The sequence below is a fragment of the Temnothorax curvispinosus genome, unplaced genomic scaffold (genome assembly GCF_003070985.1).
Source record: "Temnothorax curvispinosus isolate PA1 unplaced genomic scaffold, ASM307098v1 QBEX01014078.1, whole genome shotgun sequence".
NCBI classification, from domain to species: Eukaryota; Metazoa; Arthropoda; class Insecta; order Hymenoptera; family Formicidae; genus Temnothorax; species Temnothorax curvispinosus.
Genome location: NW_020223858.1, coordinates 148,920 through 168,918, shown reverse-complemented (window position 1 = coordinate 168,918; position 19,999 = coordinate 148,920).

Genomic DNA, 19,999 nt, shown 5'->3' with positions numbered 1-19,999 from the left:
CCCTACGCTTTGTCCCCCTCCCCCCCTGCCACACCGCTCGCGCGAGGTGGCTGTTGGCCGTAAATAAAGTATACCTGGGCGCAGAAGTCCGTAAGGGGATCGCGAGGCGCGAATCGCGCTTTTTTTCCACCGTTATCCCCCCCCCGTCGAGATTGCACCGGCGATTTTATTTGCCCGTGTATTAATGCGATTCGAGATCTCGGCAACTTCATGACGACGAGATTTCCCGAGGACCCACTACGGCTCGCCTAATTGCGTTTCGGTCGTTTTCCGTGTAGATTTTATTTTAGGAGCGACGTAGACCGTCGACTAGGCGCGATATAGATGATCACGACTTTGCAAACCTAAGATAAGTAGATGGTACGGCTCTTTTTAGCAATTATTTTTTGTAACTGCAAAGTATTGTCATTATAAGAATGCTACAGATAGCAAATTTCCAGAGTTTGTAATTTTGTTGCTCACAAATAAGCGAGAACTCGCGACTGTTGTAAGAATAATATTATCTTCCCTAAATTGTAACTTTTATGAAATAATAGCACTTTTATATAGCGACCTTTTTTTTAATTTTACTTGAGAATACATCAATGTCTAATAGTTCAAAGTTATCAAAATAAAATAAAAATAAAACAATAACTCGGTAAAAAATTTCTTTGTAGAAACAGGTAAACAATCAGTCAAACCGCGCGGAATTAATTTATTGGCGAAACATGTTCGTGGATTGTTAAAAATGTATGCCATTGTTCAAGTGCTCCATTTTATTCCGATTGTCAAACAGTTATGCAGAAGTGTCAAGCTAGTCCGCGGGCACGGTGGGATCACTCGTTTCCATCCGCGGCCGCATTCGCCGCAGCAAAAATGCAGAGGCTGTGATTAATAAACGGCTCGGTGCAGTAAAGCACGGGGCATGGTCGAGCCGTGTTCGCGAGATCCCCTATCGACGATCCCAATCCCCACGACTCGATCAGACGCCCGGGTTCGCTTCTTCTTCCTCCTCCTCCTCTTCCTCCTCCTCTTCTTCTTCGAGCGGACACGTGATCGCCGACAAATGTATACGAGGCCGCGACCGTATCCGACATAATTCGACTCCGGTGTGCCGGTGAGGTAACACAATCCGAGTTGCATCACAGGCGTGGATCACATCTCCGCCACGTGAGGCGGGGGCGACGAGGAAGGTGGCCAAAGTGAGGGGGGGAGGAGAAGGTGAAGGAGCAGGAGGGGGTGTGCGAGAGGAGAGTAGATGCGCCGCGCGAATGCGGGCAGAAGAGGGATAGAAGAGGGCGAAAGGGGCCCATTCGTTCGCTCGCTCGTTCGTTCGTTCGTTCGTCCGTTCCTTCATTCCTGGCATACAGGTCGAGGGGTCCGGGTCGCACGATCCTGCTTGATCTTTGCGCTCGTGCGATCGCTCGTTCCTCACGGGGCGCCCCTCTACCGAAGGCTACGAGTGTCGGCGCGACCACGATATTGTTCGTGAAAATCACATTTGGACGGTTTTTCCCACTTACTCTAACTTACTCCAACTTGACACATCAAAATACCGCGAAAATCAACGAAAAAAGAAACTGCGAAGACATCAGATTTACAGTCAATGATCTCTGCTTTTTCACTTTTGCTTGATATCATATACGGAATAGATAATTAAAGAGCAAATATATCCTCACGCGTGATCCACGCGAGCTTAATTTCCAAAATGAGATAAAGAATAAATTATGCATACAAACATATACATGCATATAATATGAGATGTATTTCGTGACACTCATTTGCAAAAGAGGATTCTCGAATTTGCATTTAGACACTAGGCTTTAAAAATAAATGACTCGTTTGAGAGAGAAGATCGGCGGTGAGAGAATTCAAGCGAGAAATTTTGACGCGACAAATTGACACGATTGCGTCGGTCCGTTTACCGGAAAGTGATTAATTGTCGGGGTAATTAAGGGCCGCGATGTCTACCAAGTGTCTCCTTCGTCGAAATGACGAAATCTTTGAAGGACGCGAATCGGTAGTCCGAGAATGGCGAATTAGAGCAAAGGTAGATCTCTCGTTTCTTAACGTTACCGTTGTCGAGAGATTTCGTAATCGATCTTGCGAGTGGCATCAGCGTGAATTGAAAAATTAAGATCGATAAAGGTCACTGTCGCATTCGTCGTGCAAAGTTCAGGGGGCCATCGATTATCTTCCCGTTTCTCGAGAAGTATAGTTAGTCGAGACGGACGGATGCTGGTTCCGATAAATCACGGAATATGCTAGTGCCGCGCAAGTCGAGTGGGTTTTCCGGCCGTAACGTCTCGTCCAAGTTTATACCCATCACTCGCTAAATCCGAACTTGCGGTGTGCATAACCCGATCTCCTAGAGGTTTAACCAGGCACCGGTGCGCCTACCTCCCCTTGTTTCTCCCCCGCGTCTCTCTCTCTCTCTCCCCCTTCCCCCGCCCCGCCGCCATTCACCCCCGTTGCAGGACGTCGCGAGGTATAAGAAGTGCATGCCACGTTCTGGAGCATGAAGAACGACTCGCTGGAAGGATGTGTGCGCGAGAAAAGAGAGGGAGAAGGAGAGAAAGCAAGAGAGACTCGATGGTAGGAAAGAGAAAGAGAGAGAAGGAGAAAGATCTGGAGAGAAACGGACCGAAGGAGCGACGAGAACGCGGAGACGCGATAGGAGAGAAGAGTAAGAGAAAAGTAGGAGGGGAGGGGAGCTGTGAGCAAACGGGCGAGCGAGCGTGCAAGTGAGTGAATCGTGCATCTCCCACAATTAGTCGGGATCTACTTTATTCGTCAGCGGAATTTATCGCCCGTAGTGACTCTAGATCAAGCAAGAAGTCTGCTCGTGGCTTTCAGCTTCTCCGTCCCTCCGGCCCCTCCCCCCCCTTTCCGCTGCCGATACGTGTACAATAACGTGCTTCGTTCGCGTATCCCATCAGAAGGGAGAGAACGGAATAGGGAATGGGGGGAAGGGAAGGGCGGTTTGTTTATAGGCGAGATGTGGAAGATTAAGATGCTGTTTCACCACCGACAATGCGAATGGGACCGTTGACCGTTGATTATCTTGCGCTGATCTCGCCTGTCGGTGATTATAATGTAACGTGGAATAAAAAATTTTGTGTCAAAAGATATAAAAAAAAATTCTATTAGATCTTTATTAAAAAATGAAAATGTTGAAAAATGAAAATTTTAAAATAACTTTTATAAAAATAAAATTAAACTCTTACTTATATAACATATCGCATGTATAAGAACATTGATATAATTATACTTCTGCAATCGTGATTAGGCGCGGTAGTCTGTGTCTGAAATGATAACGGAGGAATCCATCCTATTTCTCTCGGTAAATTACACATCAGAGTTGCGATAAAAAAAATTATAGGCAACACCAGGAGCTGTATTCGCGGCTATAGATCGCAATTAGACGAAACAGCGCGGCTGAGGCAATCTCGAATTCTTTCAATTCAAGAATTACGAACGAGGGTTATGTAACACGCGATTCAACCCTCCGGAGGGATAAGGGGCTGGCATAGGCTCGTCTGATTATTTAATATCGTACAAAACTGCGCGCCTGTTTCATCTGGCGGGAATACGTATCGGGCAAGGGAACGGGACAAAACGCGAAGGGATTACGAGGGAATCCCGCGTAAAATCAACGTACGTAGGAAATTGTGTCAATAAAAAATTCTACCAGACTTTTATTTAAACTAAGATAACGATAGTCTCTTTTCATCAATAGTAGATAATCTTTAAAAATTTATTAAGGATTTATGTAAGTCAAAGATTATAATAATAGTTACTAAATTTTTATGACATTTCTTCTTTCTTTCTTTTACATTCGTCAATTTATCTACAAAACACGAAATATTTTGACCATTTTAATAAGTATATAATGAGAGAACATTAATTAATGCATGCTTTCAAAATTGCAAAAACCTTCTCTTTTAAATTTTAAATGTTAAACTAGTTGTTATATATATTTTCAAGTCAGTTGTATATTTTAGAAAATTAAACTTATCGTTATGTTATTAACAAGAACTTATTTCTCTGTAAAGAAGTTGCGATCTGCAACGTTACGAATCGCTTGACTTCGGCTCCATGCACGTTTCAATGATTTACTCGAATAAATACGCTCTCAGGCATGAGGCGGCTAACAATGATCGGCGAAGTGGACGGATGACCGGATGTGACGAGATGGCAAAAACCGCAATAGTTACGCTTCCCTCTCTTCGGATTCGTCTCTCTCTCTCTCTCTCTCTCTCTCTCTCTCTCTCTCTCTTTCTTTCTTTCTCTTTTTCGTTCCCTATTTTGCCTCTTCCCCGATAAATTTCTATCTCCGTTCAACGCCCACGACCTCCTATCTCGATAGCTCGCGAGTGTCTTCTGCCACTGTTCTCTCCTTTTTTGTTCCCACCCCTTCCTGCTCCCGATCCAGATCGATATTATATCGCTTCTTCGCCGGTGTGAGAAAAGCAACCGCATGCATTTATTTCAACGGTATATCGGCGGCAAGACAGACCTCATGCTCGCTCCATCACAAAAATCGTAATTGAAAGCGGAAAAAGTTTCGGTATTAACTACTAGGAAAACATTTCTTTTTTTAATGTCATGTAATTGCACATTTGCAAATAATATTTCGTTTATCTCCACAGAAGTACAAGAATTTATAATAATAACAACAATATATAAAATACATAATTCACATTTAAAATTAAAACATTCAGCTTCTTACCTTTAATTAGTACACAACTAGTACGCATGTCTCGATTATAGTAATGTCATTATTAAACATACAATTTCAGAAAGAAAAGCGTAGACTGCATTAAGTATAAGTAGACAAGATGCATCGCTCGATGCATCGTTCTCAAACGACAGAGCGTGAAAACTGCAGCGATGACCGCCCGTTTACGAGCCGGGAACGTTTAAAACCGGTCGCCGGTTTGTGAAGTATTTCGAGCTATGTCCAAGCTTTGTCTGTAATGGCATACGTTCTCTCCTCTTTTGTTCGGTAACCACCTGCTGTCTTTCACGCGCGCACGTTCGTCATTTTCTTAAGGGGATCCTGCAGCCGTATGATTTATCGACATTATCGTTAATCAATGGATCTTTTAATTGACTTTACAGAATTGCAAGTTCTTGGTTTAGAATTAAAGTCCGCACAAAAATCTAGGGTGGAAAACGCGATTTTATATCAAAAGCACCAAAAAATTAAAAATATTACTTATTGGGGCACATACACAGCTGTCACCTGACGACAATATTTGCTTAAAACAAAAATTCTACAGTTTATACGTACATAATGTGTATCATCCACCCTTGGGAAAACATGTAGGAATAATATCGTGTAAGTAGAAGTAAGATTCAATGCGTACAAAAAAAGATCCATCTAATAATTATTTTAGTAATGTAAATACGGATGCAGGATGACAAGAAGAGCAGCAACAGTAGTTGCCGGATCTTGCGTAAGATGGCGAGCAATCGAAAAAAGGACAGATGTCATTTCGTTAGACAAAGACAGATATAGGGAAAACAAAATTAGAAAGGTTGACATTATCGACATCGAGGAAGTTCGCCAGTCACTGCAGGATTATACGTGTAACATGTTTTTCTTAAAACCGTATAGTGTGTCAGATTCTAATTTTTCTTTGAGCCTGTCAAAATTGCAAATAAAACTTGTAGGCCCTAAAGAAAACCTACGACAACTACCTATAAGGCTCGTAAAATGATAAGTAAACAACAGTGAGAACAGTGTGAGAATCACATCACCGAGAGTCAAAAGCAGATCGGACGTATCTTGAGAAATTCTCTCGTTCCTTTATGGTTCTGTTCTCCCTCCTATATCTTCCTACGACTCTTCTTGTTCCTCTTTATTTTCTTCTTCTTCTTCTTCTTCTTCTTCCGCTTCCTTATCCTCGCCCTTGCGTCTTTTCCAACACTCCGCGATCGTCCCCAGGCACGAGGGAAATATTCGTAAGAATTAAAGCGCCGGGAATTAACATTCCTCGGAGCCGAGAGGGGACTAGCTACGAGGGGACGCGAGTCGCGGGAGCGAGGGGAGGGATGGGGGGGGGGTAGTGGTGATGGTAGGTCGAGCCGGGGGCCCAAGGGGGTGCGTGCGTGCCTCCCTCGCTCGCGAAACAACGGGAGCATTACCGCCCCTCTGCCTCCCGACTCCGTCACCTCCTCACCTCTCGAAACTCACCCCCTTTCTCTCTTTCTCCCGTTCCACGCACTCTTTCTTCGTCCTGTTGTCTCTCCCTCACTCTTTCTGCCTCGCACTCTCTCATTCTTTCTCTATCTCGCGCTCCGTCGCTCCCTCGGAACCTCGGAACGGCGCTCAAGTCCCATTCCTTCTCTCCCGTCTCCGATTCCCGCGACCCCCTTCTTTCCTATACACGACGTCGTTCGCCGTCGTAGGGGAGGGCGAGACTCCCGCTTTCGCAGTAGGGGAGGCTGTCTTATTCTTTCCACTCATTAAGGCGGATCGATGTGGCAGTGGATGCCGCGACGACGGGACGGGGAGAGGCGACGGCGGCGGTAGGTGTACCGGGAGGGTGACGAGGGGCGCAGGGAGACAGAGACGATGGGCTGAGGTGGTTGGAAGAAGGTGGAGGCGAGCCAGGCACAGCATGACATGTCATGTACCCACCCTCCCATTGACTCACCCCTTCCCCCCTCGCGCGTCTCGACGCCACCGTCGCCGTCCCCTACACCCCGGTCGCGCTACAACCTCCTCTTCCCGCCCCTTCCCCCGTTCCTGCCGAGGATGCGTGTATGTATATGGAAAATACTCGCGCGTCCGCCCTCTAATAAGCCGACGTACGCGCTACTCTTATCCGGCAGCCTTTTCTTATGAGGTATTCGTGCCCGCGTGTCTGGAAAGCAGACGTCAGTTCTGGCGGACACATACGCTTGTGCGAATCATATTAACCCTGAGAAGTATTAGACTTCCGCTTCATTACATGCACTGACATAAGAGCATCATAAGGGCATATTATATTAAATAACTGAGAAAGATTCGCACGATTTAGAATGAGGCGTTAATAAAGTTCAGAATTGTTTATAAATTTTCTCTTCTGTTTCTGCCTATATTGATCAATTGCATTTAACCATGTGCTCTTAATATATATGTGTTACAATTTATGTATAAATTATTACAATTGTTAAAAAACAGTTCTATTAATTTTTTCTTTGTTATTTGGTATAATATTTTTAGCATCATAAAGTGATTATAGTTAATTCTTAAACTTAACTCTTAAATATATATAGATGTATGTACGTGTATATTGCGCGCAATATATACGCGTATATAACTAGTGTCGACTCCTTGTGAGCCACTCCGCTCCGCGCATAATTTAATTCGTGCGTCTTCGTGTTCTTTTAACTTTAATCCGCAAGAACGGAGAGACGTGCCGCCCCTTATGCCAAATTCCACACGGACGCACACAGCGGCGATGCGTCCCTAAGACCGCCAATATTGAACGCCTGCTGCGGAATATCTGCGCTAATCCAAAACAATTTTGACGTTAACACCTGGTACCCATAGCAACGCTTTTTCCTATCGCACTTTATTCGCTTTAATTCTCGGTTCAAGGACTGTATACGTCGTGATCAGTCTTAGACTAGCCGAATCGACAGATTGCTGAGAATCCATTAAAGTTCCTTTTAGAAAATTAAAAAGAGTTAGCGATATGCAAACACAAGAAACAAAGAAATAGAAGAAGATATAGCCTTAATTTAAAAAATCGTAATTACATTATATATATGTAAAATACGTATTATTGTATTCTAATTATAATTTTCTTACAATATTGTTTGCGCAAGGACAATGCGTAACTATAATATTGCGAGTGATTCGCCCGTTCTCGGCATGGAACTATTTCCAATCTGCATACCTCGCGCGTTCCTATATACCTAATCTACAGACTACAGAGAGACATATCGTCTCTCACCAAATCTTGCGTTACATCGAGCAAATCCCGATTACATAAAGTGACCTGAGATCTGAGATTGACACGAAAATTAGAAAGACTTCGGCGATGAGCATAAAAACAACGACATTTGGAACAATCTACGATCCTATGCGTGCCAGAAGAAAATGAAAGAACGGGCGCTAGTAGATGTGAGCGTAAGTTAGATGGAGCGAGACACACACAGAGAGACGGGAGAGATTGAAAGAAAAAGTAACAGATCGTGTGAAACCAAGAGAGAAGTAAAAGTAGCATTTATTTCACATCGTAAGATTGACTTCTTTCACCATGCATATAAAATACACAGTAAGATAAATATTAATATGTACCAGAAGAAAGTAAAAAAATGAATACTATAAAAATATGAGCAGAATATACCATTAGTCACTAAGAATATAATTTCTAAAGATTATAAAAATTCTCATATGTGAAATAATTTAATTAGAAATGAATCTTACAGCTTCTTACAATTATATATCAAGATAATATACTTAATTATATAAGAAAGTGTAGTTTCACAATCAGGATAATAACACTTCGAAAGGGCACGTTTCCAATTATCTATCGCATTACATTTACAGACCTAATACACGCCGTTATTCGCCGAACATAAAAACGAAAAAAATTCGCTTTATATTTCCACCGTCTAAAGATATTAACACTAAAAGACATCAGGTAGAAGGAGACCAAGGCTGAGATATAGAGCGAAACTCGGAGGGTAAAGACCACGTGCTCCGCCACGTGGTGACCGAGCCCCACCCTTCGACACTCGACGACCGCTCGCACTCTCTCCCAACCACCTCCTTCCATCCCCTGCCCTCTCAGACTCACTTTCCACCACCCCCGTTCGGGACGGGGCTCGCACGGCTAAAGCCGCGCCGACGCCAGCTGACCAACGCAGACCATGGACCATCCTTTACCGACACCAATAAAATCTCGCCGCTATTCACCCGCCGCCACCCTGTCTCCCCCCCTATGCTGCGCCGTTGCACCGCCGCTGAGAGCCGTCGTTCTTTCTCTCCCTCTCGTTCTCTCTTTCCCTCTCACGCTCTTCTTTTTGCTTTGTTTTCGTGGCCGCCACGTGGCATAAGCTACCCGACGGACCGGCCGGCAGTCCGGCCACCGCCGGCACGTGACTACTGTCCGAGTACGAGGAATCAGCTGACCGAACACCCCGTTCATGCTCCTTTTTCTTCCCCCTCCCGCCCGCTTGTTTTTACGCGCACCCCAAACGTCGCCGTTCGACTCCCTTGCGCGCTTACGTTCTCCGCTCTTTCTTTTTTCTGTTATTTCACCCTTGGGAAATTGTGCGCTCTGATACGAGGTCTCTCTCGTACTCTCTCGCGTACTTAAATTCGCAAACTTCCGTGATTGACGATGATAAAAGATAAAGGCGGTTTTTTTTTCAATTGAAATCAATCGTATCATTTTGATGAGAAATCAACAGTCGTGATTAACAATATCTCGTGTAATGATAATCGCGAAAAATCGCCTTTTCTCGTAGGCGCAGATGATAAGCGTGCGAGCGCGCAAGTGCGCGAGGCTGAGAGGAGTTTTAGTTTCAACGTTAGATCTCGTCGGGACGTTATTATGTGCCGAGAGACTAATTACGAGTTGAGATTTATGGCAACGGGTAGCGACGATACACTCGCGTTTAATTATCTAAGCTTAATCTTGGTACTTATACTCAAATCCGGGATGATGCCATCTCAAACGTTCCAACATTCCGTGAACGTATCTTTTGACGCGGAACACGGACGCGTGGCTCCATATGGTAGAGGTTGATACACTTAACGGAGGGTGAGCGCGAGAGAGTGCATGCACCCCCGGAGGTTAGCGCGCGGGAACGCTGCCGAGAAATTCTGACGCGCTTTGAAATGAAAAAGGCATAGGATGCCAATTTAACGGATTAATTAACGGATGGATGCGTTAATTAAGTATAATTGAGCGCCGAGAGTATTGTTCCAAAATTCATTTCCCATATTGTCACGTCGGATCCGCGGTGAAGACTGGAGATTTTCTTCTTGCTTAGGAAAAGTAAAAAGTGCTTCATTGTGACGCGACACTCTATAACTCTGAACGAGATGTCTCTAAAATTCATGTTTAAATTTTCGTCAATCGCGCTTAACGACAAAATCGTTAGAGAAAGTATCCTTACGTATCTCCGTTCTTACTGTGTGATGTGGCATCGTTACGTGAACGGTGCATCTGTATAGTTTGTAGGACGAGAGACGATGCAGAAACACATCGCGAAGTTTTGACACGAACGCTAAATCTATCTCGCGTATTATATCCAACTTGCCCCGCGTTTTTATCGATAAATTAATGGATGTTAACGTCGATGCTTAAACTTTGCCCAGCGTAACCGTACAATCACGTATCAGGAATACATGTATCGCTGTAAAATTATCTTTCGATAAAATTAACTTTTTTGAATTTATTCAAAATATGATTCTTCTTCGTGAATACATTTGTTGAAATTATATCTGATTGAATTACCAAAGAAATAATTAATAATTATGTACCTATTAAATTATTACAATAATAGAAAGTTTATTTTCTGTGATTTTGAGAAAGAGAAAGAGAGGGAGGGAAAGGGAGAGAGTATTTTCCTCGATATTTATAGAAATAATTTCCGAACAAGGAAATTAAATTTCTACGTTCCTGTTCTTAGAATTATTTACATTCAAATTAAATCAATGATCAAAGCCTCGCTAATCACTCAATGTACCTTTCGAGCCTTTATCTCGGAGCACGATTTCCCGCCAACCACGTGCTCGTGATCTGCAACGACTTTCCCGAATTCCCGTATCCGAAACCTGACACAGAATCTCCCCCGAGCGTGCCGATTCTCTCGGCGGTATTATCCGCCGACGTATTTTCGCAGTCTCTTTCGACGAGCTTGAAGATGCGTATATAAAGCCACCCCCTTCGCTCGTACGATCTCTTCCGCACGTCGAGGAGGCGACAGGGGCGCGGGCGGCGGGGTGGTGGACGCGCGCGGAGTTCACCGACGGAAGACACATCGCGAAGTTTTAACTCGAGCGTGTGTCGGCCCATCATGCGAATTATAAGTAGAGGAACGACGACGAGGGCGACGACTATACGACGACGACGACGACGACGACGACAAGGACGAGAACGGTGGGGACACGAGGGTGGTGCACCAGGGTCGGGTGCACCTACAGAAAACACACGTGTATGCCCACAAACATACGTACATACGTTCGCGTGTGGTACTAAGGTCGTCTGCACAGGATGCCTATATGTAGATTGCAGAAGAACCACGCCCTCACCCGTCGGGGGGAGGGGACCTTCCCTCGCTCTTTCGCCTCATCCATCCCCAACCCCTAATGACGCAAGCAAAGCAAAACAAAGAAAGGTTTATATACCGGAGGAGCGCACGCTCTCTCGTTTCTCTCTCTCTCTCTCTCTCTCTCTCTCTCTTTCTCTTTCCCTTCTTTCCACCCCTTTCTCTTTCTACCTTTCTCTCTTTCTCTCTTTCCTTCACCGCGACGGGCCCTCGTCTCTTTCGCGCTATTTCTTTCGTCCTCCTCGCACGCATCAACTCGTCCTTACGGTTTCCTTCGTTCACTCGCGCTCGACGCCGTCTCCTTGTCCCACCTACGCCTTCTCATTGCCTCTGTCTGTCTCTCTATCCTACCTACCCACCCTCCTTTTCCACCCCCTTACCACTCTTTCTCTCTTTCCGTGGCGCGGCTCGCTCGCTCGCTCGCTCACATGCGCGCAAATGAAATCGATTAAAATGCTGGGCGCAACTTCTAGGCAGAGCTGCTCTACCCCAACCCCGTGCTTCCCTTTCATCCCCCTCACCCCCTCGCCCACCCGCCCCGTCCTCCGCCTCAACCTCTGCCAAACTCCCACTCCTACGCTGTAAGAAACCGAGAAAACCCTTACGTACGTTCTCGCTACCTACCCACCCGCGCCCGCACCTCAAATTTCTCTACCCCCATGTACCATCGTCGGGAGACAGTGTGGGTAGGCTGCAAAGTTCGTACGCGTCCGTGTGTATATGTGAGTGTACCAATGTGCGTATACGTGTGCATGTATGCGCGTAAAGAGAACTCGTATGCGTGATTACCGCGTCTGCTGCTCGCGTATTACTTACGCACGCCTTGAATGCGTTACGGCTGTGTATCGCGCACATTGTCTCGCGGTCTTACGGTCTCCACCACCGAAGTAATTAGCAATTGGCATCAATGTGATAACAGGAGTGATATTACAAAGTCCCGCGGCCGATCCGCGGAACTCTATATAAAATTGCATGTATTTATTGATCGTTAGTATAATTGGTGCGCGTCTTGCTTGCAGCAGTCACGAAGGATATTGCACAATCCGGGATGACAGTTACGAATAACCGACATGCGTTTGACTGCCAATTAGGTCACCGATAATAAAGCGGAACGAAAGGGATCATACACTGCGGCAAACACAATTCTCTCCAACATTCGTATATTAATATGACACGAAAATGATTTATTAACATCTTGGACCAAACATGATTATTATTATTATGATTAGCATCTATTTGCACCCCGCGAGGTGGAAGAAAGAAAACGTTCAAGCATAAAGAAAAAGAGAGAGAGAGAGAGAAAACTCCAACTTTTGCATTCCAGTCGCTAATGTTCATTTTCTCTAAAAAGTTATCAGTATATTGTACAATTTAAATTTATCTTCTATCGCGTTCATATCGGCTCATTGTTACCGCCGAGCGCTCGTTTTATTTGCCTCATTTTCCCTTCCACGAATATGTAATACATACACACGTATAATTTCTCTAATACGAAGATGCACGAGACGCGCGACGAGTGCGTTCGTCTACGTTGCTCGAGTGTACTCGAGCATCGCTCGCGTATACGACACTCACGTATACGGAGTCTCGCCGTGCGTGTGCACGAGGGGGTGCGTCCGTGTCTTGGTTTACCGAGAGTAAATGAGTACGCGGCAGTCGCAGGATGGTTGGTAAAAACAGTGGCCCTCCTTGCCTACCCTTTCCTTCCGCCCCCGCAGCTCTTCAGCCCCCCTGGTCCTCCAGCTACCCTCTTACACGTCCCCCTCGCGACTCTCAAACCCCCGGCGACTCTCAACCGCCGTGTCCCCCCTTCCCCCTGCCACCCGTCTTACCCCGCGCCCTTCCGCGCGCGTCGCTTCTTCCCTCGTTTTCCTTACCTTTCCGATATTCCACTCCCGGCAAGCACGCGCGTAGACGTAAGACTCATTCGTCTTAAATCCCGGAGAGAAGCGACGAATTATTACGCGAGCTAAAGCGAGGTCGCGCGAGCGGCAAAACGCGGCAATCCTATCGCGGCGGCGCGGCGCTTTGTTTAGCATACCATAAAGTGCAGCGGTAAAAATTGTCACCAAGTTAAAGAGTAACATGTTCGAACAATTAATGTAATTAAAAGTATCGAAAATGATATCGCGATAACGCTTTATTCTACATAAAGAAATTGATAGTCCTTTCATTCGGTAGTACATATAACTGTTTTTCAGCTGCACCTTCGTTTGAACGAGACTAGAAATCCTGCATAATTAAGATCTTAGTTCACTTAATGCAGCAGTTCGCGTTAATTCAAGACACGTGTGGAAACGTTTAATTAAAGTTCTTACATTTCGGCGTACGCATACATATTACATTATATACTTACGCTATGCATTAATACATAAAATATATATTACAATCTGCTATTAATTCTTTATTTAAAATCGTTAATTTTTATTTAAATGGGCCAACGGGATAGAAGTCTGCGTATTTAAAATATGGGAGTGACATATGCACGTGTGACATGACAATCGATGCACATTGTCCGCCCATCCATTAGGGGTAGTCAAATTAGAGGGATGAAGGATTGTCGGGCTGATAACGCGTGCTAGTCCAGATGTTTGCATATTTATATAGGAGGATTAGCTGCGATGATAAAAGTTACTTATCTGTATCTGTTGCAGTGCTAATTAGCGCTTATCACATCGCATTAACCAGAAACGTTTTTATTTAGAGCTTCCATTCTTTTATTAGCTTCTGTTTAATTTAGAGTTTTACAATTATTTTGTGATTAAATCAAACACAGAATGATTATATAAAAGCGTCACTTAATAATAATAAAAATTTGACATTTATGCATAATCTTATTTCTAACAATCACGATATTTTAAATGATTTTGTATCAATGAAACTCTCGCGGCAAAAAAAAATTTCCAATGCTTTAATCAAATGACGCAAAGGCATTGTTACCTCGTTGTCCCTTCTAAACCTGCGTTTATTAATGAATCGTTCGCAAAGCACCGCTCCGGCTTTTAATCAGTCCGCTTTGCACTTCTAGATAAATCTTAATTGTATCTTTCGAGCTGTTTTGCAGCAAAACCTCTCCCTTCAGCTTTCAGTCGCTCGCACGCAAACTCCTTCGAGAGCCGCTGCCGTAAACAATACGTCCATTATAAAGTTCAATGAGGATCATCGGTAGGTCCTCGCGAAAGCCGACTGGATACGAGGATGTGTAAGTGGGAAATAAAAGTGAAAATCGTATTACTCGACGTGTTAGAAAGAATTACGTCACTTGCGATTTACAAAATCAAAAAAATGACTTTAGAATTTAAAACGATTTTAAGTTATAGTTAGATAATAATAAAGATCTCGACGAAGTATCCAAGCTTAGACTTAGAGAACACTCGGTAGTCAATCTCGAAGAACAACTCTCGGTAGCAAAACTCTCTGGTGAATATAAAGTTAGGAGTGACCCTTAAGAAGTGTCCATCGTCTCATTTTATTCTACGAAAGCTATACTCCGTAAAACTTTCCGATGAACGCATATTTAAAAGTAATTTTCTAAACTGTAGCTCGCAAAATACGCGAGAAATTTAGTGTAGCCAAGAAGTCGTTAAAATCAAAAGCCACGTGTCCATAATAAATAGTTCTAAGGATTTTCATTCGCACTGGAAAAAATCAGGATTGAAAACTATTATTTTTAATATCGAAGTATATCGCCGAGCTTCTTAATTCGGCGTATGATGTACAGGAAGCGAGAACGACTATCTCCTTGCTCGTCCAAGTATAAACACATGAGAACGTGCGCGCCAAGAGGGTGGGACACATACACACATACACGTATCTGTGGCAGTTCGGTGGCTAAGGAAACGGAGATCGCGTGTGAGGGTGCGAGGAAGAGATAACTACGACGGAGTTCCGAAGGGGCAAGAGCGAGAGTATCAGAGTACGATGGAGAAAGAGAGGAGTGTAAAAGAGAGAAAGAGAAAACGAAAGAAGAAACCCCAGCACGATGGGAGCGCGGAGGGTGCGAGAAAGCAGAGAGGAGGGTGGTGAGCGAGGGTGGCACGAGAGTGGATAGGGTAGCTAAGACGACCGTCTCCCAAGTAATTATAAAATGCAATCAATACTTTACATATTTTTCACGCGAGGCGGAGGGTCGCCTTCCCCATCCCCCTTCCCTGGATCCCGTACAAGTTCTCCCGGTTCCTCTTTCTTCCCCCGATCTCTAGACGTTATCTAATGTGTGCGAGAAAATCATGGTAGCAGAACTTATTAAAGCGAACTGTGCGTCGTTAAGAAAAAGAAAAACATGTTAAGCAGTTATTAGCAGCCGCTACTTTCATTACTCAAACAATCGCATTTTCATTTAATTATCATTTCCGCGTCACATCATAATTTTCTACTAAGTTTTATTGTACAATAGGTTGGTGTTAATTATAGCCTTTTAAAGTCAAATAAATATCGCAGCTGCAATCGTAATTGCTGCGTTTGATATTAAACCGTGTCAGATCTACATATTAGGATTATTATACCCACCCATAAACTAAATTCTAATACATTTAATAGAAATTTTTTTCTACATATTTTATCTCTGGACATTTTGTATGTTTATATTCTTACATCTTTTTCTTTTTTTTTTGCATTGTTTACCCGTGTATCAGTCTTGTTTGTAACGTATAAATATATTTTAAAATTTCCTCGTTGTGTACATGACGTCACATTACTAATTAAAAGTTTTGATGATGAAAATATATTCACTTATATAATATGGAAAGAATTTATAACCGTGGGCGTCCATCCCTTATTGGCCCTTGGGGCTATGAGAGCTAACATTGTTAAGATGTAAAGGGAGAATGCGCGGTCTATACGCGAGATAAATCTATATTGAGCAGTAATAAATGCGCATCGTAAAATAAGCATTAAGTTTTTTGGCGCTAATGATATAATGTAAGTAAGGTAATATAAAAAAACAATAGAGTAGCACTAATAACAGTAAGCAATTCGAGATACGTAAAAAAATGTACAGCTATAAAACATCCAAAAATATATAAAAAATAACAACTATGTAATGTCTCAGACTTAAATAAATAATATTATTATTATATCAAATAAATACTAAATATTTATATTTATATTATCAACAAAAAGTAATTATTGGATTGTAATTATTAATATATAACATACAATTTTTGTTAACAACTTGTTGAAATGTTCATAACTTAATTTTAAATGTTAATATATCTACAATATATAATTTTTGAAACTTTCCGAGATTTGTCTGATTGTACGTGAATTGAATATGCGCCAGAGAGTTCGCTTTTAAGATACTTTTGGGTAGATCTGGCATTCAACCCTATATATCGCGTCATGACGCGTTCGTTCTCGCGAGAGAAGAGAGAGAACCAGCAGAATGAGAAACGTTGAATAAGTTAGAAGCTGAAAAGCGCGGCACTCGATCGCATCGCTAATTACGCCTGCACAAATGCAATGCGATACGCAAGAAGAAGGACGAATTCGTGACTGAGAATGCAACGTTCAAAAATGAACGAACAATGAGAACGGTCGGAGGAAATAAATGTAAATCCGCGGTACCCGAAACAATAACCCTCGAGTGTCGGTCGAAAACTCTCTTGCAGTTTCTACCCTTGCCTGACTCCCGCCTTGTGATCGGGAATAGGACGGGAAGGGGGGAAAGAACCGGTGACGCAATCGCTTTTGATCCTTGTCATCGAGTTGTCCATTAGCGAATGGCTAGACTGACCTCGACGACTGTATAATGTATAATACATAACATATGATATTGCAACATGTTACTTCATACCGTTGACGTTAATATTTTATTAACAGCATTAAAACGAGATGTTATTAATATAATTGGAAGTTAAATAATTAAGCTTTATTCAATACATCTTAATTTCAAACTAATTTTACAAGACAGATTAGAAGAAATTCGAGTTGTAATTCACATTACAAGCGAAAACGCGATAATATGCAAGTCGTAATATGCAAGTTAATTAGAAAACCTAATTAACATGTAAGAACAATAGTTAATTAATAAGAGTTAAAGAACGGCAAAGAAAGAAGAGAATAAACAGAAATTGTATTTTAAATTAGGTATCAAATTTGATACCTGTATATAGGTATATATATATATATATATATATCTTTCTTTTTTCGAGATATGTGTGTGCGTGCTTGCGTGTGCGTGTGTGTATAAGGAATTAATTTATAGAAATAATAATTCCAGAAAAAAATTAAAAAAAAAAAACAAATAAATGGAAATGTTAATTATTAATTTCCAAATCTATATAAATCTGAGAGATCCGTTTGTTGTTTCTCTTTAATCACTAATACTCGATCAATGTAAATATTGCAGTGTTCTAGGTTGCATAAAGTGCTCCTAAACTTTTCAGAACTATCACAGCTGCTATCGATATCCCACGGCTGTTCCATCTTCGTGCAGTATTCCTCGATACCACTTACGCTTCAAAACTTTCACCTGAGTTTCAAAGATAAGATTATTTATATGATACGATTGATATTGCGATGCAATATAGACGCACTGTTATTAATTAGTTAATTAAGAGATTTTTATGTATTATTTATTCATTTAAATTAAAATTTTACTATTTATATCTAAGATATATATATATATATCTTAGAAGATTTTGTTTATCTTATTGTTAGAATTAACACAAAATGTATACATATACAATACATATATGTACAATATATATGTACAATTTATATGTATCTTTACTTACAATTGATCAAATTGATCAAATTCATCAAATTGATCTGGTATTGATTATGTTATGCATATACGCATATCCGTAATACTAGGGGATTAATTGAATATCATAAGTAGTGGCTTAAGTCTATTCTCAAAAGTCGAAACGATAATCTCTAATGGATCAAGCCATCCGGTTACGCGGGTTTCTGTAGAAGAAACTGTCACATGAATCAGACGAGATTGATAACAAACTCTAATCAACGAAACGTGCCGGGGGTACTTTCGACGCGTTCATAGTACGCGCGCCCCACGACGCGAATGTATATACATTCATCCCTCTGATTAATAGTCGAACGTTACTTCTCGCGGATACCTACGGGTGCCCCTTGCCCTCTCACCTCACTCCCCCAGGCTACTTCCTTGCAACCACCCGCGAAAGTAAGTAGTGAGTGAGCGGCATTCAAGGGTTAGTGACTGTAGGGATGCGGGGATGGAAGATGGAGGAGGAGGTGGGTGGTAGCTCCGGCAGGCAGAGAGAAAGAGAGAGAGTAAGAGTAAGAGGACTCGCGCGGCCGGGTGATGGTGCCGGTGGGTGGCGAAAGGGTGGTAGGGTGGGTACACCGAGGGTACGGCCAGATTTTAACGATTCCTCTGCCACGGAGTCTTAAGAGAAAGAATGGCGGGGATGGGTGAAATGAGAGGGGAATGTCGGGGGTAGAGACGAGGATGTTCGGGGGTGTGGGTGTATGGGGTGTGGGCAGGGGACGGCGCGGAAAGAAGAGAAGGGAGGCAGAGGGTGGTAAAGGAAAAGACGACGCAAGGTGGAGGATGAGAAGGAGGAGGACAGAGCGAGATGGGGGGAAGGGAAAGACTCGCGGTGGCGGTCGGCAGGCGGGCGGGCGGGAGAGCGAAGGGGGGAGGCGAAGGACGCGAAATGAAGAAATTCTATCTACATTTCCAACCCTTCATGCAGCGTCTTACCCCCTTCGCATCCCTCGGTCTCTTTCTCTCTCTCCATCCTCGCGCGTTGCAACCTCCTTGTCCTTCGTCTTCTTCTTTTCTCTTTCTTCTTCTGCCACTTCGCTTCTTCTTCCGCAACCGTGCTTCGTTCCTTCAACCGCCAAGGCCCCTTTCCGCCCTCGCTACCTCTCATCCTCTGACATCCGCCATCCCCCTCGACGATCTCCTTCTCTCCGCGCGATGTCCCCTCGATCCGCGCTCCCGCGGGCAACCACCCCGCTGAGACAATACGACCAGCTCGACCCTCTGTCTCCCCCTTCGTCTGTCCGTCTTCTTCTTCTCCTTCTTCTTCTTCTTCTTCTTCTTCCGCTTCTTCCGCTTCCTTCCCGCAACTCTGTACTACTCCTCTCCCTACGTACCCATTCTCCTTCAAGTCACTCTAACCCCTTGAAAACCGGCATCGCCACCACCCTCCCACCACCATCACCATTGCGACTAACAGAGAGTATACGGTAGGGTTGCTTCGGTGCTTTCATTCTTTCCTTATCATCTACCCTCCCCTCCTTTCTCCCCCAACCCTTCCTCCCATTTCCTCTCAACCCTCGCGCCCCTGTCCCCCTCGCGTACGACTGCGCTCGGCACCACTTCTTTCCCTCTTCTTAAATACAAAAGCGAAAATTTTGCTTATTAGAATATTTCCAGAAGGCGCTCTCTTTCTCCCGCAAACCTGCTCGCCACCAACCCCCCAATTCCCACCCGTCTCTTAGTCTTTAGCGAGAGTTCGCGCACTCAAGTGTGACGGCACCGGGGGGCTGTGTCGGTGTTGTTGGATATCTTCTCTCGTTTCTGGCCGCGGCACGGCGGACGACCGGTTGGCAGCCATTACTATGATTGTACGCGCGCGTAACTTTAATTATTATTACGCGACGGGACCCCTCTGCCTCAAGCGGCAGTCCGACCTCGACCGTATGACATAAGGCGCACCGTGGCCGAGGTACTTTGTTCGGCCAGGTGTGTAAGTAGATCTACGCACACATGCAAATAGATCTACGAGTGTGCGTGTAAATGCGC